Raw genomic sequence first — 24509 nt, forward strand, 5'->3', positions numbered from 1 at the left:
GGGAAAGACTAAGATGGCAGGTAACAAGATATGGGGCTGGAAAATAGGCCAGACATTCATAGTCAGGTCAGAATAGATGAATTTCTGTACAGCTGTAATTCTTTAAGCTTCTGTATAAATATAATCTCTGTCATTATGTGGGAGTACACACAAGAAAGACCATAGTTAAACTTTTACATGACACAGTCCTCCTGCCTGAGCCACTTGTAGGCACACCCCACTACACTTGGTTTCCTTTTCTTCTTTTTCTCTGGAGAAAGGATCTCACTATGTAGGCCTAGCTGAAATCATAGACACACCTGTTTCTGTTCCCTGAGTGTTAGTAAAGGCTTGTACCACCATGCCCAGTCTTACACTTGGTTTCTTTTAGTAAATATTGTGTGTACTTGCATGTGTGTGAATGTTTTGCCTGCATGTTTGTATGTACACTCCCTGCACACCAAGAGCCCAAAGAAGTCAGTTGCAAATGGAGTTATGGATGGCTGTAGGCCACCATGTAGATGCTGGCAACCAGACCCAGTGCTCTGCAAGAGAAACCACTGCTCTTACTACTGTGCTACCTCAGCTAAATGGTTATATAGACAACTCTAGCATTGTCTCAGAAAGGAGAAAAAAAAAAAAGAAAGAAAATGATTTGTAGTAGAACCATATAGCTACACCTGGCAGAGCCATTATTCTCTACTTTAATAGGCTTGGAAAATATTAATTTATTTTTTTAATTGTATCTCTGTGTGTCTGTGCATACAGAAAAATGCCTGTGGCAGTTGGTGGTTAGAAGAGGGTATAGGATCCCATGAAGCTAGAATTACAGGCAATTGGTAACTGCTCGGCATGGGTGCAGGTAACTGAATTCAGGTCTTCTAGAAGGAGTTATACTCTGGACCACTGAGTTATCCCATCCGAGTTTACCACCCCCACTGACTCTGCATTCTAATCTGAGGTGCCTCCTAAAGAAGGAGTCCACCACCCAGCTCCACTACATTTTTTTTAATCTGAGAAAAATTTGAAACAGCTGAAAACACAAGGTTTATCATTTTCACCCTACAAAGACAGGCAAAATTTTCAGCTGTGTAGTATGAAGAAGGGTGTATATTTATATGATTAAAGAGGTGGAGCAATGGCTCAGCAGTGAAGAGAGCTTACACATGCAGAGAGAGAGAAAAAAGAGAGAGAGAGACTGCTAAAGGAAAACAGAAAAAGGCTGTTGGAATTTGCAAGAATACAGATACTTAGGAAAAATGTGGATCCTTATTGCCTTACATATGAAGTATTTCATGGCTCAAGTGTCCCTCGTTCATCACAAAGGTTACTGGTCTCAAGAATAGTATCTTAGGACACAAAGATATGCAATACATGTTTACAGGCTTGGTCTCAGCTAACTCCCCAACACCATGTGAATACACAAGGCACAAGAAAGGGCCAAAGGCTTTGACTAATAAAACACCCACCTCACTCCAAATAAGCTGAGGGGTCGATATCACAGTGCCATAGGTTTTTCTGGGAGGTCTGAAGAGATCTGTGATTTTATTTTTGTTGGCATCTGCTTTGTAAACAATCCCTGAGATAATACTACGATGTAAATTTGTAGGGAGATGTGGCTGAAGTTTTCCTGGGTGAACTTTAAACAAGATCCCACCCCTACCACAACCCACCCCAAACCCTGGAGTTCTTCCTGGGTGAATTTTCAGAGGGAAATAAGGCTGGGTCTGTGGCTGCTGTTGCTCTTCAGATGACAGCGTGTGCTGTAATAGGAAGGGCTTGCTTGCTTGCTTGCTTGCTTGCTTGCTTGCTTGCTTGCTTGCTTGCTTGCTTGCTTTCTTGCTTGTTTTATGGTCAAGACACTTGTGCAGCTTCCCTTTGGTGTAGATCCTGAAGAAGATGTTTCTTGTGACAAAAGTTTCCCCTCACTGCTTCCACTCAAGAAATCTTTCCTCAGAAGGAGTTCACCGAGGATAACTGAGAGCTGTGTGGCTGTGAATGGTCTTCCCTTCTCTGCCACAGTGGTAGGGCTTCTGTCACTGTGCAGTTTTTGATGCTGATTGAGGGATGAGCTGAGACTGGTGACCTTCCCATGTTCACTGCACTTGCACGGCTTCTCCCCAGTGTGGATGATGGCATGGTCTTCCCACACTCAATACTTCAATTATGTTCCCCACTATGAACTCGCTGGTACCTCGTAAGTCCTGACAGGTCCGGAAAGGCCTTCCCATGCGCCACACACTCATAGGGCTTCTCTCCAGTGTGGATGCTGAAGTGCTGGATGAGATCTTTCCGACTGGTGAAGGCTTTCCCACACTCTTTGCACTCAAAGGGCTTCTCTCTGGTGTGGACCTTTTTTATGCAAGATAAATGTAGAGCAGTGGGTGAAGGCTTTGCCACACTGGATGCACTCAAAGGGCTTCTCCCCAGTGTGAATGCTCTGGTACCTCTTGAGGTATGACCAGTGGTTGAAGGCTTTGCCACACTGGAGGCACTCAAAGGGTGTGGTCTCCCTTCCCCCAGCCTGGAACCTGCTTGCTCAAGGGTGGAGTTTCCTGCTCATTTGTTCTGCCACACCCACTGCTGGACTCTGTCACTTTGCTGCTTGGAGACACACACACACACACACACACACGTGTTCATCCTGCTACTGGACCCCAAGTTACTTGGCGGGAAATCGGGTTCCCTCCCCCTTCCTTTATAACTGGATGTCGAAACTAATAAAAGGGGGCCTTGAACATGAAATCGTCTTGGCCTCGTTCTTTCTCCCGCCCTGTCTAGCTTCCTCTCTTTTCAGCTCGAACTGCCATCCTCAGTTGAACGTTCACTTTGCGGACTGCCGGTCGGGCCGCAACAAAAGGGCTTCTCCCCAGTGTGGATCACATAGTGGTGGATCAGGGCAGTACTCTCAAGGAAGACCTTCCCACACTCACTGCACTCATAGGGCTTCTTTCCTGTGTGTGTCTGCTGGTGCCACAGGAGGTATGACCTGTGTTTGAAGATCTGTCCACACTCAAAGCACTTGTATGGGTTCTCTCTACCATGGATGACAAAGTGTCTAACGAAACCTCCCCGATGTCAAAAGACTTGTCCACATTCAGTACACACAAAAGATTTCTCTCCAGTATGTCTCCTGCTATGCAGGACAAAATTGGAGCGGTGGGTGAAGGATTCCCACATTCGTTGCACTGGTAAGGCCTCTCTCCACTGTGGATCTGCTGGTGCTGGGTGAGGTATGACTTGTGGTGGAAGGCCTTCCCACATTCCAGGCATGTGTACAGCCTCTCTCCTGTGTGGATCATCTGGTGCTAGAGATGAGTACTCTTTAGGAAGAGCACTTGTCCGCATTCTGTACACTCATAGGACTTCACACCAGAGTGGATCTTTTCATGTCCAGCCAGGAGATGTTTCTTATTAAATACCTTCCCACATTTACTGCATCTGAAGATAGTTTCCTCTTCTTCAGCTACCTTTATACCATCCTGTATAGGACTCGTTTTCCCAGGGATCTTCTCCCCCAGGGCCTCTGTCTCTTGTTTGAAGACTCTTTTCTGAACTTCTGACTGACTGTCATGGACTTTACACCCACTGTAAGCTTCCTGGGGTCTTTGGTGTTAATTCTCCCCAGAATGAGGTTCCCTCAGACAGTTTGGCTTACACGTGTATGCAGTGCCTATGGCCTTGGTTTTTCTGCTGCCACCTAAAATAAATTCAACACATAACAGGGACTGTTAGTGAGGACAATACAGAAAGAAACAAAATGATTATGCTACTGAAAACACATACCCAAGGAACTAAAAAAAAGTGCCGGCTATACTATTTCCAAAGCCTAGGTTAGCAACTTTTTTCCTGGTTGTTGGAGTCCAAATATTGTGAAAAGGAGATGCTAAGTGAGAGACTGGGTTGGGAGCTGGGGGAGGGATTTTTCAATGAGCTGTTTTAATGATTACAAGCTGGCTGTGGCTGAGAAGAGTGAGACAGGCATCTTGGAGTAAAATTCCTCTAGGTGATACAACTAACACTGTCCCCATAGAAGACATAAACTATCTACTGTGACAGAAAGCACACACAGGGAGACTCAGCTGTTGTTCAGCATCATACGGAATAGCCTTCAAGTATGAGAGGAGTTCAGAACTCCTTTCAAAATTCGTTATGAGTTCCTATCATTAAAACTGGTCAGTGTAATTTTTTTCCCAGAATAGGTACTTCATTTCTGACCCACAAGCAAGTTCCGTAGAAGAGATGGTTCAGGGAACAGCAAGAGTTCACCAAAAAAGCAAATTATATGGTTAAAAGGTTTAGCTTGAACAGCGAGCATGGTGTTAGATGCCTTTAATCCCAACACTTGGGAAGAAGAGACAGGTAGCTCTCTAGATCTGTGGGAGTTTGAGGCCAGCCTAGTCTACACAGTGAGTTCCAAGACAGCTAGAGCTACATAATAGAGAAACCCTGTCACAGGAAGGTGGGAGATGGAAGGTTTGGCTCAGACAGGATACATGGAGATACAGTTGAAAGTGAAGGCACTGCTGGATGTTCACTACAAATGTTAATACTATCTTTGGTAGAGGAAAGAGAAAACCAACTTCATAGTTCTCTGGGCTTCGCATATGTGCCACCCACCCCTAAATATAAATTACCAATAATTTTGTTTAAACATTAAGCCTAAATACCAACCAACATGCAGATGGTGCCTGGCTTTAACAGCTCCAAGGTGGATCACAGTGACACTGAGATCTTATACAGCAGATTATTCATGGAAACACGGGATTCCTTTTCATGTCTGAAGGACTCTCATGAACAAGAAGGTTGCAAAGGGTAGTAGGTAGAAGAGAATTATGGATGGAAATTGAGAGACTGAGAAAGGATACCTTTTCCTGCAACATCTGGAGGGAAATGTGAGGAATGCTTATTGGATATGACCAATGTGGGACCAAGGGCACATCTACCCCACTGCAGCATGGGTTGCACAGGTGCATTACAACTCTCAAGGCACTTGGTGAACAAAGGCAACGGAGCTTTAGCTGCAACGTGTGCTGTCTCAGACACTGATGCTAACACCAACACATCAGGTAATTAATTCTGTGTCCTCCAGTAGAACCCAATGGTTCATGGCTGCCATCAATTTCCAAGGACAGACTGGGTACAGGATACCAACAGATATTGAAAACAAAAATCAAAAACAAACAAACAAACAAAACCAACTTGTTCTTTTTGGACACATAGCTCCATAACATATTCCAGCCCTGTGGATCCCAGGAAGACTGAATGCCTTGTTCTTTGACTAGATCTGGTGTCCCTGGAAATGGGTGTGATCTCTCTTCCTCTCTGAGTCTTTGGACAGCCTGAAAATGGCAGGACCACCTTACAGCAACAGGCAGGTGACAGAAAGCGTGAGAATCCCTGAACAGCTGTGTGACACAGAGCTCTCAGCTGTCCATACGGACTCTGGAATGGGGGAGACAAAGTTCTATGCTGCACCACTGAGCCTGGAGCTTGACAAGGCAGTTAATGCTGAGTCACACTAATCATGGTGGTGCGAATGACAGCACCCCCCACAGGCCTTTGAACACATGTCTCCAGCTGGTGGCTCTGTCTGGGGAGCCTTAAGAGGTGTAAGAGTGCAGGAAGATGCACATCACTGGGGACAGGCTTTGAGGATTCAAAAGCCTTATGCCATTCCCAGTGTCTCTGCTTCCTGACTGTGGTTCAAGACATGAGCTTCTCCAGCTAACAATCCTGCTGCATGTCATCTCACTTCCCCACAATGACGGACTCTTACCCCTCATGAATCACAAGCCAAATAAACCCTACCTTATATCAGCTGCCTTGGTCATAGTGTTTTATCACAGCAACAGAAAAGTAAGGAACACACTTAAAACGACAACTGGTGGTTCAGCGCATCACTAGAGCCACAGAGCTGGTGGCAAGGAAGCCAGGTAGCAAGCCCGTGCATGGAGAGGAGGTACTGAAACAGTAGTTATGAACCTGACTCCTTCCCAGGAGCCATGACAAATGGGATGGGGCAGGGAGAATCAGAGGAGCCACAGATCACAGGCTTCCACAGCTACTAATCAAGAAACTATCCACTAAGGAGCATCCAAGAGACTGCAGAGATGACTCAGTAGTTAACAATCCTCACTGCTCTTTCAAAGGATCTGAGTTTCAGATCACCGCTCATCATCAGGTGACTCATGGTAGCTTGTAACTTTGGCTGCAGCGGATCTGATGCTCTCTTCTGGCTCTGAGAGGCCACCCAGGTGTGGCATATACTCACAGACATATAAATAAATATAAATCTTTAGGGGAAAAAAAAAAAGAGGCTTTCCAGTAGATGCCTGGTCCAAACCTCCAAGCCCTTCCTTCCATTGGTCCAGACTCTTACCTAAGCAGGTGCTTCCGCAGGGGGACTTGACCACTGTCCATGGCTCCTGCACTTGCTCCAGCTGGCACAGCAGCCCCAGGCTGGGGACAGGAGGGAGAACAAAAAAGCATACTTGGGGATTTTGGTAAAACAAGAAAAAGACCCTCAATCTTGCAGGATCTGGCCCACACCTTGGAATGAAATTGCTCCAACCAACTAAAAAGGGTTTCTGTGCCATACTAAACACTCCATTAGAAAATAATACTTGGTTGGCAAGCCTGCTGGGTAAGTTCAAAGCTCCTGCTGCCAAAACTGAGGAGCAGAGTGATTCCGACGACTCACGTGGTAGGAGAGAGAACCAGCTCCTGGAACGTGTTCTCTGAGCTCAGACACACACTCTGACAAGTGTGTACACACGTCAGACAGACCTTGTTCTCCTGTAACCAGCTCCTGGAACGTGTTCTCTGAGCTCAGACACACACTCTGACAAGTGTGTACATACGTCAGACAGAACTTTAAGAATGTAGCCGGGCGTGGTGGCGCACACCTTTAATCCCAGCACGCGGGAGGCAGAGGCAGGTGGATTTCTGAGTTCGAGGCCAGCCTGGTCTACAAAGTGAGCTACAGGACAGCCAGAGATATAAAAAGAAACCCTGTCTCGAAAAAACCAAAAAAAAAAAAAAAAAAAAAAAAAAGAACGTAGTAATTTTTTTTCAAGGGAGGGTCTTACCATATAACTCTGGCTGTCCTGGAACTCAGTCTGTATGTAGATCAGGCTGGCCTCAACCTCACAAGAGATCCAAGTGTCTCTGCCTCTGGAGTGCTGGGATTAAAGGCGTGTAATCACTATACCTAGCTGTATTGACCTTTTTATTTAAAGAAAATAATACTTGTTTGATATATACAGACAATAGAGGCAAACATTTTAAGTGAAACATGTCATATTAGGTAGGGTGGCACTAATCTGTAATCTCAGCAATTGAGAAAAGCTGAGAAAGACAGCTTGTCTACATGAGAAAAATCTGCCTCAAAAACAAAACAAAACAAACAAAATGCAAATAAGTTATCTGTATTAGTCTGATCTTTCTGCTGTAACAAAAGAGATAGTAAGCCAGTAGGTGGTGGCACACACCTTTAATACTTACTAGGCCAAGGCAGGTGGATCTCAAACTCTTGAGGCCAACCTGGTCTATGAAGCAAGTTCTAGGACAGACAAGGCAGACAGAGAAGCCCCGTCTCAAAAAACCAAAACCAAAACCACAAAACGAATAATATAATGAACAATATAGTAAGATAACAGGCTTACTTAACTCACTTCTGAAGACTAATAGTCTACTTCAGTAACTCCAGTGCTTTGCTCCCATGATGGAGGGCAAGCAGGTACAGATGGATGAGGTAGGTTTGCCATTCCAAGCTAGGAATAGTCACACTCTTCTATAACTGCACACTCGCAGAGGTATCAGAAGAACAACAGTGGATGGAAGAATATATTCATCACTAGTGTGATGCTTAGCTTTATCAACTTTATTACCTAGGAAGAGAATCTTAATGAGGTACTATCTACACTGGATTAGCCTATGAGCATGTGTGCTACAGGACAGTCTTAATTATGTTAACTGATACGGGAAGACTCAGCTCAGTGTGGGGACAATTGATCCCTAGGCAGCAGTCCTTAAACATAATGAGCTGCATATCCATTCCTAAGTCCCACCTCTCAAAAGTCCCCCCATCGCAACACCCTGAGAAGAACAATCCACCCTCATAAAAGCCTGGGAGACAAAGCCAGAATGCAGCAGTATGCATCTTTACTGAAGTTTTTTGTTAGACGTAATGCAGAGGTTTGAGATGTGCATGGTGACATAGGCCTATAAGCCCAGAACTTGGAAGGGTGAGGCAGGAAGAGCACTGAGAGTATGAGGGCTAGCCTGGGCTACCTATCAAAAATAGGAAAATCAAAACAATAAAACTAACCAAGTTTTACAGTGTTCTTCCTGGTAGTCTATAAGTCAAAGACTCTATAAGGGGTCTATTTTGGAATTTCCTCACAGCATCCCCAGATTCAAAGTCCATAACCATGATCAGGACCATTTTATACATGGACAAACCAAGGCTCAGGGCTTCATCACTATGTGTGTGTGTGTGTGTGTGTGTGTGTGAGAGAGAGAGAGAGAGAGAGAGAGAGAGAGAGAGAGAGAGAGAGACCTATATGCTATTTAACCACGAAATCATGATCATGCAGAAGGTGTGGAGTGCAGGCACAACTGGGATGCTAGTCATGAGCATCCTAGTCATGATAACTGGGGATCCATCCAATGGCTGACACACAGAGACAGCAGTGCAAGGTTGTTCTGAACCCCTTTCCTGTAACAACCTATGTACACTGACAAGGCCAGTGGGAATAGATATCCGGTATGTCCACATCTAAGCAGACGATGCTGGGACAGAGTGGGATTGGATAAGAGGTCCAGAGCTAAGAAGTTTTAAGAACAAAGCTAGGGGCTGGAGAAATATGTCAGCAGTTAAAAGCACTCACTGCTTTTGCAGAGAACTGCAGGTTGGTTCCCAGCACCCACACAGGCAGCTCACGGCTACCTGTAACTCCAGTTTCAATGGATCCAGCACCCTCTTCTGGCCTCCATGGCACTGCATACATGTGGTTCACGTGTAGACAAGCAGTCATGTACACATGCACAACAATTTAAAAAACCATTGAAAGGGGGGGAAAAGGAGCAACTCTGGGATTGGACACCAGGGACCTGGACTCTGGACTCTCAAGTGCCACAAAATGAAAAAAGCCGCAAACACCAGAGGAGTCAGCAGCAGAAACTGAGCGTTGGGTAATGATGCGGCAGGGCCTTGTGCAGGAAGATCAATTATCTTCAGAGAGCAGAGGTCACGCAAGGGCACACTCAGGGATTATACTGCAACACCTCTCTAAGAAAAAAAATATATACATCAAAAAAAAAATACTGTGTGTCTATCAGGGTGGTATATCATGGTTGCCATGGTGTATGCATGGATGGAGATTAGAAGACAATTTGTGAGGTTCAGTTGTCTCTTTCCACCATGTGGGGCCTGGGAATCAAAATCAGGTCATCAGGCTTGGTGGCAAGCACCTTTAGCATGGAGCCACGTCATGAGTGGATGTTAACAGTGGGGAAAGACCTTGTGAGAGGAGGTGGGTCGTGCTGGGAAGCAGCAGCCACATGAAGCACCACATTTTGTTGAGAACACTCCTCAAGCAAAGGGAAAGACCAACCACCTTCCAGATAGAGAACAGGGCAGGCAGCCTGCAGAGAGACTGTGGCAGTGTTCGTCTCGGGCTGAAAGGAGCATGTGAAGCAAGATCAGAAGGGTCTCTCTCTCTCTCTCACACCCTCACACACACACACACACACACACACTTTTCTTTTGCTGTCATAAAATACAATGACGTAATTTAGAGACGGCAGAGTTCACTTGGGTCTAAGCGGGATAGGAGTTCACAGTAGTAGGAAAGTCATGGTAGCAGGCAGGCATGGCAGTAGGAACAGGAAGGTGGAAAACAGTATCACTAATCACAAGCAGGAAGCAGAGGGAACTGGAAATAGGGTGAGGCTGTAACACTCAAAGCTCACCCCCAGTGATGTGCTACCTCTAGCAAGACTACACCTCCCCATAACCTCTCTGAACAGCATCACCAACAAAAGACCAAGTGTCCAAATGCCTGAGTCTATGGGAACATTTCTCATTTAAACCACTGTGTGTGTGTGTGTGTGTGTGTGTGTGTGTGTGCACTCGCGCGCACGTGCATGAGCAAGCATATGTGCAAATGTGTATGCAACCCCAAAAGGACTCCCTATGCATTTGAGGCCAACCTGGGCTACATGTGATTCCAGGTTTGTCTTAGGGTTTCCATTGCTGTGAACAGACACAACTCTTATAAAGGACATTTAGATGGGGCTGGCTTACAGATTCTGAGATTCAGTCCATTATCATCAAGGCAGGAAGCATGGCAGTGTCCAGGCAGTCATGGTGCTGGAAGAGGTGAGAATTCTACATCTTAATCCAAAGGAAGCCAGGAACAGACTGATTTCCAGGGAGTTAGAGGAAGGGTCTCAAAGCCCACACACAAAGTGACACACTTCCTCCAACAATGCCAAACATACTCCAACAAGGCCACACCTCTTAATAGTGCTACTCCCTGGGCCAAGCATAGTCAAACCACCACACAGGTCACCCTGAGTTGCAGAATGAGAGACCTGCTTTTAAAAAATGGGGGTGGGGCCCAGGGATCCATCCCATAATTAGCCACCAAACACAGACACTATTGCACATGTTAGCAAGAGTTTGCTGAAAGGACCCTGATATAGCTGTCTCGTGTGAGGCTATGCCAGTGCCTGGAAAATACAGAAGTGGATGCTCACAGTCAGCTATTAGATGGATCACAGGGCCCCCAATGGAGGAGCTAGAGAAAGTACCCAAGGAGCTAAAGGGGTCTGCAACAGGAACAACAATAGGACTATAGGTGGAACAACAATATGAACTAACCAGTACCCCGGAGTTCGTGTCTCTAGCTGCATATGTAGCAGGAGATGGCTTAGTCAGCCATCATTGGGAAGAGAGGCCCCTTGGTCTTGCAAATTTTATATGCCCCAGTACAGGGGAACGCCAGAGCCAAGAAGTGGGAGTGGGTGGGTAGGGGAGCAGGGACCGGGGAGGGTATAGGGGACTTTTGGGATAGCATTTGAAATGTAAATGAAGAACATATCTAATAAAAAATTGAAAAAAATGGGGTGGTGGATGTCAAGATGGTACAGTTTATAAAGTCGCTTGCCACCAAGCCTGACAACCAGAGTTTATTCCTAGGACTCATGTGGTGGAAGAAGAGAACCGAGTTACTACAAGTTGCCTTTTAACCTCCATACACAACACGTGTGTACCAACACATGTATACAAACTAAATAAAATATGTTTCTAAAATACTCTTAAAAGTAGAATAGAAAGCCTTACCCAGAGAGACCAGAAGCCCATAGATTTCCAGCATCATCTCCTGGTACAGAGTTTTTTGAGCAGGGTCCAGCTGTCCCCACTCCTCTTGGGTGAAAGCCACGGCCACATCTTCAAAGGTCAGAGATACCTTGCAAAGTCAAACAGCGGCATCAGTGTTAGCCTTGGGGTTCAATGAGAAGAGCTGGCCCATGCCTTACTGAAGGAGGTTAAGAGAAATGAAGGTCCAAACTACATAGTGTGTCTTCAGGCCCAGGTTTCATTCTGGGATTCAGGGTAAGGGGGATGACACTTGGGGTACACAAAGGTGTGCAAGAGTCACCAGAGTCTGGCAGCTCATGCCTATAGTCACGGAACTTCACTGGTAATGGCTGGAAGACTGCTGTCATTTCAAAGCCAAAGTGAGCTATGTGAGAGTCTGTCTCTAAAACAAACAAAAAAAAAAAGAAAGAAAGAAAGAAAGAAAGAAAGAAAGAAAGAAAGAAAAAGAAACAAAACAACTGGGCTGGCAAGATGGCTAAAGTCACTAATCCTGACCACCCAAGTTCAATACCTGGAACCCTCATAAGATGGAAGGAGAACTGATTCCCTCCAGTTGTCCTCTGACCTCTACCATCAGGCTGCTACATGCATACAAACACATAACACATAAATAAATAAAGTAAAAAAAAAATCCACAATAAATGAATGAATGAATGAATGAATGAGAAAAAGATAACCACCCCAAACAAAACCAGAAGGACAGACAACAACAACAAATAACATGTGGCTGTGAGATGCAGACAGTAAGAATTCTAGGAAATCAGAAGGTGGTACCAATACAGATACCAAGCAGAGCCTCTTCAGGATGGTTTACAATAGTTGCCTAGGGCTGTCAAGAAGTCTCCGGATAAATGATCCCTGAAACCCACATAGTAAAAGGTGAGAGGCAACTCCCTTAGAGAGGCCTCTGGTTCCCCGGATGCATGCACACTAAACAAATGTACAAACGGTCGTTCTATCCGACAGTAGGGATCTTAAACAGAGACATTCTCCAACACTCACTATGAAGATTTTCTTAATTTCCCACAGTCTCTGAGGTCACCATCATCAGGTCTTCACGTAGCAGTGAGTAACTGGAGGCTAAAGAGCTTCACCGACTCACCTGGAGTCACACATCTTATTACTGCTGGCAGGATTTGCACGGGTTTGAAGCTGTCATAGTATTCCTGACACTAACAGCAAGGAGAGTCTAAAGTAACAAGCTTATTCCAAAAAGGAGCTACATAGTTGGAGCGCTGGCTCAGAACAGTGGCTCTGCCTCAGCTCCCAGCACCCACAACATGAATGATCTCCAGCTCCAGGCATAGTGCACCCTCTTCTGGCCTGTGAGGGCACTTGTACTCACGTGCACCCGCCCTTATGCAAACATATCTTTTAAGAAAGCTATTTTTGAGCTGAGCATGGTGATGCACACCTTTAGTCTCAGTACTTGAGAGGCAGGTCTCTGTGAGTGTGAGGCCAGCATGGTCTACAAATCAAGTTTCAAGACAGCTAGGGCCTTTACACAGAGGAAACCCTGTCTCAAAAACCAACAAACAGAAAACAAAAACAGAAACTCCAGGAACAAAAAAGATTTTAATTTCTAGTTCTTAAAAACATTAGTGGGCTGGAGAGATGGCTCAGAGGTTAAGAACACTGGTTTTTCTTCCAGAGGTGCTGAGTTCAATTCCCATCAACCACATGGTGGCTCACAACCAGCTGTAATGGGTCTGATGTCTTCTTCTGGTGTGTCTGAAGACAGCGAAAGTGTACTCATGTACATAAAATAAATAAATCTTTTTTAAAAAATTAGCACACGCCTTTAATCCCAACACTTGGGAGGCAGAGGCAGGCGGATTTCTGAGTTCCAGGCCAGCCTGGTCTACAAAGTGAGTTCCAGGACAGCCAGGGCTACACAGAGAAACCCTGTCTGGAAAAAAAAAAAAAATTAGTGAATTTGTGTAGCATTTCCACTCCTTTTTGTTGCCAAATCCACTCTAAAAAAATACCTTTCTGATACAGCTAGACAGAGTTTATAGCTGGCTTCACAAGAAATGTGTTCATGGTGCTGGCTCACACCGGTAATCCCAGCATTAGGGAATTTGAATTAGGGAATTTGAAGCCAGCCTGGGTTACAGAGTAAAAACTTGTCTGAATAAAAGAACAATAATTAAGTTACTAGAATTTACTTGAGACAAGGTCCTGACCAGCTTCACAAGTGGCCTAGACCTCTCTTTTTTTGTTTTTTGGTTGTTCCCCCCCCCCCCTTTGGTTTTCCGAGACAGGGTTTCTCTGTGTAGACCTGTCTGTCCTGGAACTCACTCTGTAGACCAGGTTGCCTCAAACTCAGAAATTCGCCTGCCTCTGCCTCCCAAGTGCTGCCAGAGCAATTCCACAATGAGACAATTGCCTTTCCCCTGCTGGATTCTGACAGCCCTTGTCTCTGATGCTACAATACTAAAAAAAAAAAAAAAAAAAAAAAAAAAAAAAAAAAAAAAAAAAACAGAAGAAGAAGAAGAAGAAAAAACAGAAACAAAAATAAAACCAGGGAACACATGTGGCCAAGGATCAATCACAGCGGCTGTGTGGCTCTCAGAATCAGGTCCCTTCACTGAATCAGGTGATCAGAGGCTGATGGTATCTGGAGAATGCTACATTAGCCTCATATAGGCCTCTTTAGATGGCCAATATACCTTATACTCCTCCCAGTATTTCTTTCTGCCTGGAATGCCTTAGCCTCCCCTGCCTTTCTCAATTCAGCACTGTTCCTAGAGGCCTGGTCAGTCTGGGTGGACCCTTGCAAGCACAGTAGCGTGTATTAGGATGATGGGCCTCAGAGGAAGCACCATTTACCCTTGCAACAGCTTACCAATGACAATGTAAAAAACACAGCTCGCAGCTCAAGGCAGGAACATGACCCTGGAACTCAGATTTAGGTTAACCCAAATGCCATGTTCCAAAAGTTTTAAGATACAGAACAAAAAAGGACCACATATCAAGATACTTTTCAAACACACTCATGTAATGAGCATAGTAAAAAAAAAAAAATGCCTTTAGGTATGTAAAGATGAAACCAGGAACCCCACTACAGCCAAAACTGCACCTTATAACCAGAACCCAGTGACATCACTCACTCAGGATAGCCAGACACAGTCCTAGAACCCCATGGTGCCCACTGTGCTCTTATGCTCTGAGCTCTTGAGATATGCCCTCTTGATCTGCCATGCAGCTCAAGAGCCTCTCCTAGGATCCTGACACTTAGTAATCAGACCTCTGTTGTGCAAGTGGGACCATAATTAAGAATTTACAGTGTGAACCTTGTGTGACAACCCTCAGCATAATGAAATGTAACGTTTGTTATACTAACTGCGTGTATCTACCTACCATCGGGCAGGCAGGTTAGAGGCCAGTGGAGAAGCTTCTGCTACAGGCCTCAGGTGCTATCTGAAGATATTCTTTTAGCTTTCAGGTTGGTGGAAGCTAGCAGTCGGCTATGGCTACTTTGACACATCCAAAATGTTTCATCTGTGTTTCACAATGACTTTAAGTTAGACGCTGTGATGGGCAAGGAATAGTCAGCTATAAGGGGGCTAAAAATAGCCCAAGATAATTAATAACCAGGTTCTGACCTGCAACATTCCAATCACTCCACAGTTACTGGCATTCTAATAAATCTGCTGTCAGGTGCAGCATCTTTCCAGAAACTATAGTTCAAACTGAGCATCTTTAGGAAACATCTAGGAACACTGACAAATTTGGTAGGACCACTGACAAATTTGGTGGCCTCACTGTGCCCCCACCCCCACCCCAATGACAACGGTAGAGCTCAATCCAAGGGGCTGTATCGGCTCCCTGGACCTTTCGACAAGCAGGGATTTAAAAGAGTCCACTCACCTGTGTGTGGTCCTTCCCGGCCACCATAGTCGGACTTTCCGTGGGCGGGGTGAGATGGATGGAGCGCCTGGCAGACCTCAGGAAAACCTCCCCACGCCCGTCCGGCCTTGGCTTGGTGACACGGAAACTGGCTGGACTGGAGACCGCGGGACTTTCCATGGAGATGGTAAACCACTACCCTTGGCTGCTGCAGACTAAAGGAAGAGGGCTTAGAGATCGCGGCCCGCCGGAGGAACACACCACACAGGTGTGCATGGACTTCCGGAGAGAATTTTTATCTTCCGGTCCTTTTCAAATCCCGCTACAATCTTGGAAAGTGTCCCTTGGCTCCCCCCGCACTCCAGTCCCCTGGAACCAAAGTGCTGCGGCCATGGCGTGCGAGTAACCCGGAACTGAACCACGGCTTGTTAGATTATTGGGCTCACGCACAGCGTAGTCTGGGTAATGTGGTTTTCATAGGTTTTTCTCACGGTGTCCGACAAGACTAACAGTGCTTAAGTCTCGCCCAGTGTGGAAGACGTTAAAAGTCCCAGTTTCTTTCAAATGCGGGGGCATCTAGAAGATGCAGTTTGTGGGAAGGGACTCGCAGATAGGGGTGAGACTCATTCTTCAGCCAGTGAAATAAAGCTTGGGAAGCAAAGGGATTTTTGCCCGTCTTAGGGTCAGTGCAAAGGTGTGGATCCCAGCACTCAGCGGATCTCATGATTTGTCCCTTTTAGACAATTCCTACGAAGATCGTCTTCTAAGACAACAGAAAATGTAGCTTAATATTCTTCATGAGGAAGACGTCGGAAGCCTCATCTCAACATATTTGTTCCATCACCCTTACTGACCTAGGGCTTGTGTGACAAGAACAGCCTCGACAGATGCACGACTCCTGATCTGCGAAGGCTAGGTGGTAAAGGGAAGGTGGTATAGAGGCCTTCCCAGTTTATCCTCTCCCTAGCTTCCCTCTTCTTTCTGAGATATATAAACTCTATATTCTCAACTTCCAGCCAGGCATGGCGGTACTTGCCTATGATTTCAGTACTTGTGAAGTGGAGATCGAAAGATCAGGAGTTTGAGGTCATCCCAGCCCTATAGTAAGTATGAGGCCAGCCTGAATTACATGTGACCTTGTCTCAAAAAAGACCAAAACCAACAATAAAAAACTTCCCTGAAATGACTTTCTTTAGTTCTGCATATGAATGTGATGCCTAGTTTGGGTGCCTGGTCTAAGTCACTTAACATAATGGCCTCTGTCTCTTTCCATGCTGTTACAATTGGCAAGATTTAATTATTTTATATGGCTGACTAGTGTTCCATTATACGTGCATACCACATTTTCTTTAGGCATGAACATATAGGTTGATTCAATTTCTTGGCCATTCTGAACAGTGCTGCAACAAACCTACAAGGGCAGATACTTCTTCACCATCTTGATTTTATTTCCTAAGGTATTTTTGGTGCTGCTGGTGGTGGTAGCAATGAGTTTTCTGTTTGTTTATTTTGTTTGTTGGAGTCAGTGTTTTGTTACATGGCTCAGCTGGTCCTCAAACACATCTCATCTTCTGTGCTTGGATTACAGGATTGCACCATTCAGCTATTTCCCCTGGATATACAACCAGAAGTGGGAATGCTGGGTTTTATTTTTCTTCCCTTTGAGCAGAGCTTGAACTCAAAGCCCCACCTCCACAGTGACACACTTCCTCTAACAAGGTCACACCCACACCAGTAAGGCAACACTCCAAATAGTGGCATTCCCTATGGCCAAGCATCCAAACACATACATCTATGGGTGGCCCACTCTATTTAAACCACCATGGAAACAAATACAGGGCAGTAATTTGGGAAACTATGTAAGAAATTCTGATCTTTGTGGGGGTTTTTTTGGTTTTGGTTTTGGTTTTGGTTTTTTGGTTTTTTTTTTTTTGTTGTTGTTGTTTTTTTTTTTTTTTCAGTTCCAAGCAAATCTTCCTCCCCAGGGTTATCTTGGCTTGAAAAAAAAAAAAAAAAAAAAAACAAGAAATGGATGCTTTCCAGGTGAGAATTTTTATTTTATTTTACTTTATTTTTTGTACAGGACCTTGAATTTAGTATCTGGCAAATAGCATTTTACTGCCAAGTTATATCCCCAGCCCCACCGGTAAGTTTTACTAAATCTTGAAATCGGGTGGGGCTGGAGAGACGGCTCAGAGATTAAGAGCACTTGTTGCAGAGGACCTGCGGTCAATTCCCAGCATTCACCTGGTGATTCACAACCATCCATAACTGCAGTTCTAGGGAGTTCAGTATCTGCCTGTAACCTCTGCAGACACCAGGTAAGCATGTGGGGCACAGGCATATATTTAGCCAAAGTATTCACACACATAAAATGAAATAAATCTGAGAAACAAATAAACAAAAGAAACCCTTGGAAATCAGCTGGAGTGGTGATACACACTTTGTATTTCAGGTATTTGTTGGGTAGAGACAGATAGTGAAGACCATCTTTGACTATGTAGTAAGTTCAATGCCATTCTGGGCTATGTGAGACCCTGTATAGGAAATAATTTTAATGGTAGTAGCTTTATTCTATTACTGTTCTAGCTCCCAAGTAATTGAAACAGAGACATATTAAATTTATTAACATTCTTTAAGCACAATGACTGGGCAGATAGTCATCTATTCTAATCCGACTTTGCTAGTATGCCAATTCCCAGGCACAGGTCCTGCGTTACTTGCCATTTAGTCTCACCCTGGTTTCACCAGGGGAAGAGGGGGAGGAGAAACCCACACCCTGCCAGAGTTTTACCTATTCTCTGGTCTGTCAGGTGTGGGAGGGCTGCCATACACTTTCCACTCAGCCCTGGGTGGGCATTCAAGCCTCTGACCCACTCTTCAGGAGGTGGCCAAGGGGCAGCCCTACCTGGGAATCCTGGAGCTACTTTGTTAAAGCCACCAGGGTTATAGGAGAGAGGGATGAGGGAAGAGGTTCTCAACGGATCTTGACTGGAGCACAGGAACGCCTTCTAACAGGAGATTAGAAACGGCTCATTAGGAGAAAGCCTGTCCCATCCTCCAAGCACAGTGGCCCTTGATGAGCAGACATTCTAAGGTTTTAGAGCTTTATTATAGAAAAGCAGGGAGAAAAGAGAGAGGGGGGGAGGGGAGGGGAAGGAGAGGGGAGGGGAGGGGAGGGGAGGGGAGGAGAGGAGAGGAGAGGAGAGGAGAGGAGAGGAGAGGAGAGGAGAGGAGAGGAGAGGAGAGGAGAGGAGAGGAGACAAAGAGAGGGGAGAGAGAGGGTGAGAGTGAGGGGTAAGAGGCAAGAGAAAGAAGTAAGAGAGCAAGAGAGCAAGCAGGGGCTGAACAGCCCTTTTTTTATGGTCTTTACTGTTGCTAGGTAACTGAGGAGGAGTTTAGCCTGAAGGTCAGAAGCTTGGGCTATTGTCTAAGTGACTTTTAGCTGCACTTCTCTTGTGGGGGCTGGGGGTGGGGCGGTAACTTAGGCAGGGGCCAGAGTTCCAGGAGCATAAGGGGATGCCTACCGTGTCATGTAGGTGAATTATCACCATTTCCGGGGTTCAGACCTCAGTTAACTGGAGACCAGCCTGTCTGTGCATAGCCCAATGCCCCACGTCCTCCCTCATATCAAGGGTGGTCAAGGCAACCCAGAGGAGGAAAAGGGTCCCAAAAGCAAGCAAAAGAGTCAGGGACAGCCCCATTCCCATTGTTAGGCTTCCCATAAGAACACCAAGCTACACAACCATAATATCTATGCAGAGGGCCTAGGTCAGATTCGTGTAGGCTCCATGGTTGTCGGTTCAGTCTCAGTGAGCCCAGGTTGGTTGATTCTCTGGGTTTTCTTATGGTACAGTGGCAAGTTTCTACAGAAGGGGAATTTGCTATTACAGGGGAGAGTGACCTTAGAGGACGTCACTGTGAGCTTCACCCCAGAGGAGTGGCAGGGGCTGAACACTGAGCAGAGAAACGTGTATAAGGATGTGATGTTGGAGAACTTCAGCACTCTGGCCTCTGTGAGTGACAGAGATGACTGCCTGAAGTCTGAAATACACAAGCACCTGCTTGAGGGTGAGCAGATTAGCTTCCAGACCGCTTTTAACTTTTGGGGTATCCTACGTGAGCCAGGATTAGGATGAAGCAGGAAAGGAGTGTGGTACCAGGTTTTGTTGTTGTTTTATTGTTTTTCCCGTATTTTCATGTGTGTGTGTGTGTCTGTCTGTCTGTCTGTCTGTCTGTCTGTCAGCCTGACTTGTATATCCATGTGTGTGTGCCTGGGGGCTTGTTCACATCATGGTATATACCAGGTGGAAGTCAGAGCTTGACAACCTTGGAAGTCAAGCCTCATTTTATCCTTCCACCTTACTTAAGACAGTGTCTCTTGTTCACTACCAAGTACAGCAGAGCCTTCCAGGTTTCTCCTGTCTCTGCTCTGCTGACATTACAGACGTGTCCCTACCATGTCTATTTTTACCTGAGTTCTACAGACCCAGACTCAGGTCCTAACCCTTGTACAGCCATCTCTACAGCCCTTTTGCTATTTTTTTTCTTTTAGATTTATTTATTATTATTATATCTAAGTACACTATAGTTGTCTTCAGACATACCAGAAGGGGGCGTCAGATCTCATGACGGATGGTTGTGAGTCACCATATGGTTACTGGGATTTGAACTTAGGACCTTTGGAAGAGCAGTCAGTGCTCTTAACCGCTGAGCCATCTCTCCAGCCCATTGCTATTGTTTTTTATTTAAAGATAATTTTTCTGAAATGTGTGTGTGTGTGTGTGTGTGTGTGTGTGTGTGTGTATGCCATGTGTATCCAGTTGCATGTGAAAGCTATAAGAGGGGCATCAGATCCCCTGGATCTGGGCTTATAGGCATTGTAAGCCACCTGAGGTGAGTACTTGGAGCTAACCTGGGATCCTCTGGAAGACCAACAAGTGTTATTAACTGCTGAACCATCTCTCTAGTCTTGATTTATTTTATTTTTAATTATTCATGTGAGTACAGAAAAGGATATCTGTTTAGCTTCTGTCAAAATCTCTTGACTAGTACTAGTGGCAGTTGTCCCTGAGTGCCCACCTGCTTGGTGGCACATAGCTGATCAGCCACTCTCTCACTGGTCTAATTCCCTAAGACCAGAATGGCCCCACTCAGTGATTTGTAACATATGTATTTCAAATAACAAGAGTGGAGAGTTTCTCACGGAACATTCTCTGTAATCCAAAAGACCACGATGTTGAAGGCAGGTTGGAATGTCCATGAGTATGGGGCGAGTCTAAAAAGAGGAGTTGTATCAGGCCACAAGAAAATGTTTACTAAACAAAAAGGTACCACACATGAGAAAATGTTTCTCCCAAGCAATGATGATGTTCCTTCAACCATCATACTGTACACGGAATCAGGATCTCAGTGTACAGTATACTTGGAAGTCATTTTAGACATCATTTTTGATAGTAAGTGCTGTGTAAAAAGCAATTCTCAGGAATATAGAAAATCACTTGGCCCTAATTCATGCAAATCTCTGGAAATACAATTTGAATATGATGCCTGTGGAAAGTTACTCAACTCAAAGCCACGCCTTCAGAGGCATATGAAGATCCATATTGGGGAGAGATCCTTTAAATGCACTGAATGTGTACAAACGTTCAAAACACTGTGGGACCTGACTGAACATCAGAAAACTCATTCAAAGAGGAAAGTCACCTACAGGCAGAGGACCAGTCTTGTTCAGCCTCGGAAAACCCGTACTAAAGAGAAAGCCTGTAAGTGTGAAGCTTGTGGGAAAGCCTCCTCCCGGGTGTCATCTTACAGTAAGCATAAGAAGATCCACAGGAGGAGAAAGCCTATGAGTGAGTGTGTGGCAAGTCCTTCAAACAGAACTCAACCTTCAGCCCACATAAAATCACTCACAAGAAGCAGAAGTCGTACCAGTGCAAAGACTGTACAAAGTCGTTCATTTGCAAGTCTGCTCTTATGAAACACCAGAGAACACACACAGGAGAGAAACCTTACAATGTGGGCTGTGTGAGAAGGCTTTTGCCCAGAAAGCAAATGTTCATGAGAGAATGCATGCTGGGGTGAAGGCTTACAAGTATCACCTCTGTGACAGGGCTTTTGTGCAGAAGAAAAAAATTACTCAACATGAAAAACTCCACACTGGGGAAAAAAATCCTATGACTGTAGTATATGTGGGAAAGCCTTCACTCTGAAGTCAAACCTCCACTTGCATCAGAAAATTCACAGTGGAGAGAGCCTACGAGTGTAATGAATGTGGGAAATTCTTCAGCTGGATCTCCATAAAAAGCTCCGTACTGGGCAGAAAACCTTATAAACGCTCTATGTATGGAAAGGCCTTTGCTGACAAGTCATATCTTGGCGGACACCAAAAAAAGAATTCACACCCATAGGGACTTTGAGCACTTCAAAAAAATACAGGAAACTGTCCCGTTATAGGATAGCATGGAATACTCCTCCCGAACATTGACTGCAAAATGTTCTAGCATTTTGTCCATCACGGAGTCTATCACAGAGAACACAGAGTGCTTAAGCTCACAGTGACTATCTTTTTAAGGATAGGTTTAACCCATTTATTCATAAATGCTTGTTTTGTCTTTTTTAAGTGTATGTGTATATATTTGTGCCATGTGTGTGCAGGTGCCTGGGGAAGCCAGATGACATCAGGTGCCAGTAAGTTACAAGTGATTGTGAGTGGCCTAAATTGGGTGGTGTGACTTGACTTTATTCTTCTGGAAGAGCAGCAAGTGCTCCTAAATGCTAAGCCATCTTTTCAGCCCCTGGTTTGCTATTTTTTTTAAATTTATGTATGTATTTTATATGTGTGTGTGTGTTTGTGTTTTGCTTGCATGTATGTATGTCTGTGCCACATGTGTGTCTGGTACACATGGAAGCCAGCAGAAGGTATCAGATCTCCACCTGTGGATGGCCACGTGGATGCTGGGAATTGAACCTAAGTCCTCTGGAAGAGCAGACAATGCTCTTAGCTCTTATGCCATCTCTTCAGCCCCTGGTTTGATGTTTTTGAAATGGAATCTTATATTACCTAGTCTGGATTTGAACTTCTGGGCTCAGGTGATCCTCTTGTCTCAGCCTCCTTAGTATCTGGGGCTTCAAATACACGACACTATGCCTGCCATTCAGCAAATATTTATACAGTGCCTTTTGACAAACGTGACTGAAGAGATGCCAGTAAACCAAATGTATCCAAAACCAATTGGTTTCCAGATTTTGTTTTTCTGGTTTTTTGTTGTTGTTGTTGTTGTTGTTTTGGTTTTTAAAATTTATTTATGTATATGGGTACACTGTCACTATCTTCAGACATACCAGAAGAGAACATCAGATCCCATTACAGGTGGTTGTGGTTGCTGGAAATGTAACTTGGAACCTCTGGAAGAAAGTAATCTGCTGCAGGATTTTGGTCACTTCTGATTTGCCAAGTCTCCTATAAGTGTGACTTGCAAAGCCAAGGTCACACAAGACTCTGGAAGGTAAAGTAGCCAGAAGATAACATCTTGAATTAGTCCTTTGTAGGATTTATGGTAGAGGATGGTCTCATGTTAACCTGGGTTAGCCTGGAATCTGCCTCCCGAAAACTGAGATTATAGGCACGTGCTAAAACATCTGGCTATTAGTCGGGCGTGGTGGTACACGCCTTTAATCCCAGCACTCAGGAGGCAGAGCCAGGCAGATTTCTGAGTTCAAGGCCAGCCTGGTCTACAAAGTGAGTTCCAGGACAGCCAGGGCTACACAGAGAAACCCAGTCTCAAAAAACCAAAAAAAAAAAAAAAAAAAAAACCCAAAAACCAAAAAAAGAAAAGGTGTGTGCCACTACTACACCCAGCCTGTTTTTATTTTTTTCCTTTGAATTACATTTTTTATTTATTTGGAGGTAGCACATAGAGGTCAGAAGGCAGGACTACTCGTGGGAATCAGTGCTCTGCTTTCCTCATAAGTGCCCCTGGGATCAAACTCAGATTGTTAGCCTTGGCAGCAAGGTCCTTGACCTGCTGAACCACCCCCCTCACCCCTCGTCCCGTGGTTTTGATATGGAGTCTATATAGCCCTGACTGGCCTCAAACTCACTATAAAACCTTGAACTCTTTGTCCTCCCTCTCCATCTCCTAAATGCTGTGATTATAGGTTTATGTCACCATTACACCTGGCTTATGTGGTGGTGAGGATAGGACCCAGAACTTCCTTTATGTTAGATAAGCACTCTACCAAAGGAGTTATGTCCTCAGTTCCCTGACACTTAAAAAAAATCTTTTAACTGCTAAAAAAGAATTATTATTTTTTAATTGTAAGCATGTTCTAGAGCCATGGTTCTCAACATTTCTTAATGCTGCAACCCATGTTCCTCATGTTGTGGTGATCCCCAACCATAAAATCATTTTTGTTGCTACTTCATAAGTAATTTTGCTACTGTTATGTATCGTAATGTAAATCTCTCATGTGTTGTGGAGTACGATGAAACACAACGTAAATCCAATGACTCAAACAGCAGACCAATGCAGATGAAAAACATTTATTGTAATTAAGCCACTACTGATCAATCACAGCCAAAGAACAGACTCAGAAGCTGAACTGCGACCAGAAGAGAAATTGTACAACATATTTATTTAAAGGACAAGACCACAACTCGAGGGGGACGGGGTAGGCTGTAGCATTACTCTACCATATTTTGACACAAGGGATTGAGCAAGGGAGTTTTCACCAAACAGGTTAGGAGTAGGTTCCTGGACCTGGGAACATGAACTTAGTATGTATGACTCTGCCAGCAAGATGGAGTTGTTCTTGAGCTGTTTGAACTCAGACAACTGTTTCCCCATAATAGAAGCTGTTCAGCTCGTGGGAAGTCCCCAGCTTCCCTACGGCCTGGGAGCTTGAACTTAGTTTCTCCCTATGATTAAATGGAGTCTGAAAATGAAGTGGAAGTATTTAAAGTAAGTTTCTTTTGCTTGCTCTCAACATACTGCCTATCTCATATGTGATCTCCTGCGAAAAGGTCCTTTAACCCCCACCCAAAGGGGTAGCAACCCAGAACCTGAGAACTGCTGTTCTAGACTAATCTTTTCCCCCAAATAAATCAGCCTCACTTAATTTTGCCCCATATTTTACAAATTACCAGGCTTTTAGTGTTTATTTAATTAACTTATTTAATGTAGGAGTGCTGTCTGCATGTATACCTACTTACCAAAGACGGCATCAGATCCCTTTATAGATGGTCCTGAGCCACCATATAGTGGCTGGGAATTGAACTCAGGAC

General features: G+C 44.8%; 1 protein-coding gene, 1 long non-coding RNA gene and 1 pseudogene across 2 annotated transcripts in view; 1 reads left to right on the top strand and 2 right to left on the bottom strand.

The window, feature by feature from the left end:
* The window catches only part of LOC110297661 (ubiquitin carboxyl-terminal hydrolase 29), a 319430-nt gene that overhangs the window by 64065 nt on the left and 230856 nt on the right, over positions 1-24509 (bottom strand). The window lies entirely within an intron of this gene.
* On the bottom strand, positions 1685-15403 carry LOC147003717 (uncharacterized; annotated as a pseudogene).
* Positions 15301-17523, top strand: LOC147003718 (uncharacterized). The gene is made up of 3 exons (XR_015048030.1): positions 15301-15491; positions 15964-16326; positions 17307-17523. It is a non-coding gene; the product is annotated as an uncharacterized LOC147003718 (long non-coding RNA).

This window comes from Mus caroli, unplaced genomic scaffold (assembly GCF_978045245.1).
Source record: "Mus caroli unplaced genomic scaffold, Mus_caroli_1 scaffold_8, whole genome shotgun sequence".
Lineage (NCBI taxonomy): Eukaryota > Metazoa > Chordata > Mammalia > Rodentia > Muridae > Mus > Mus caroli.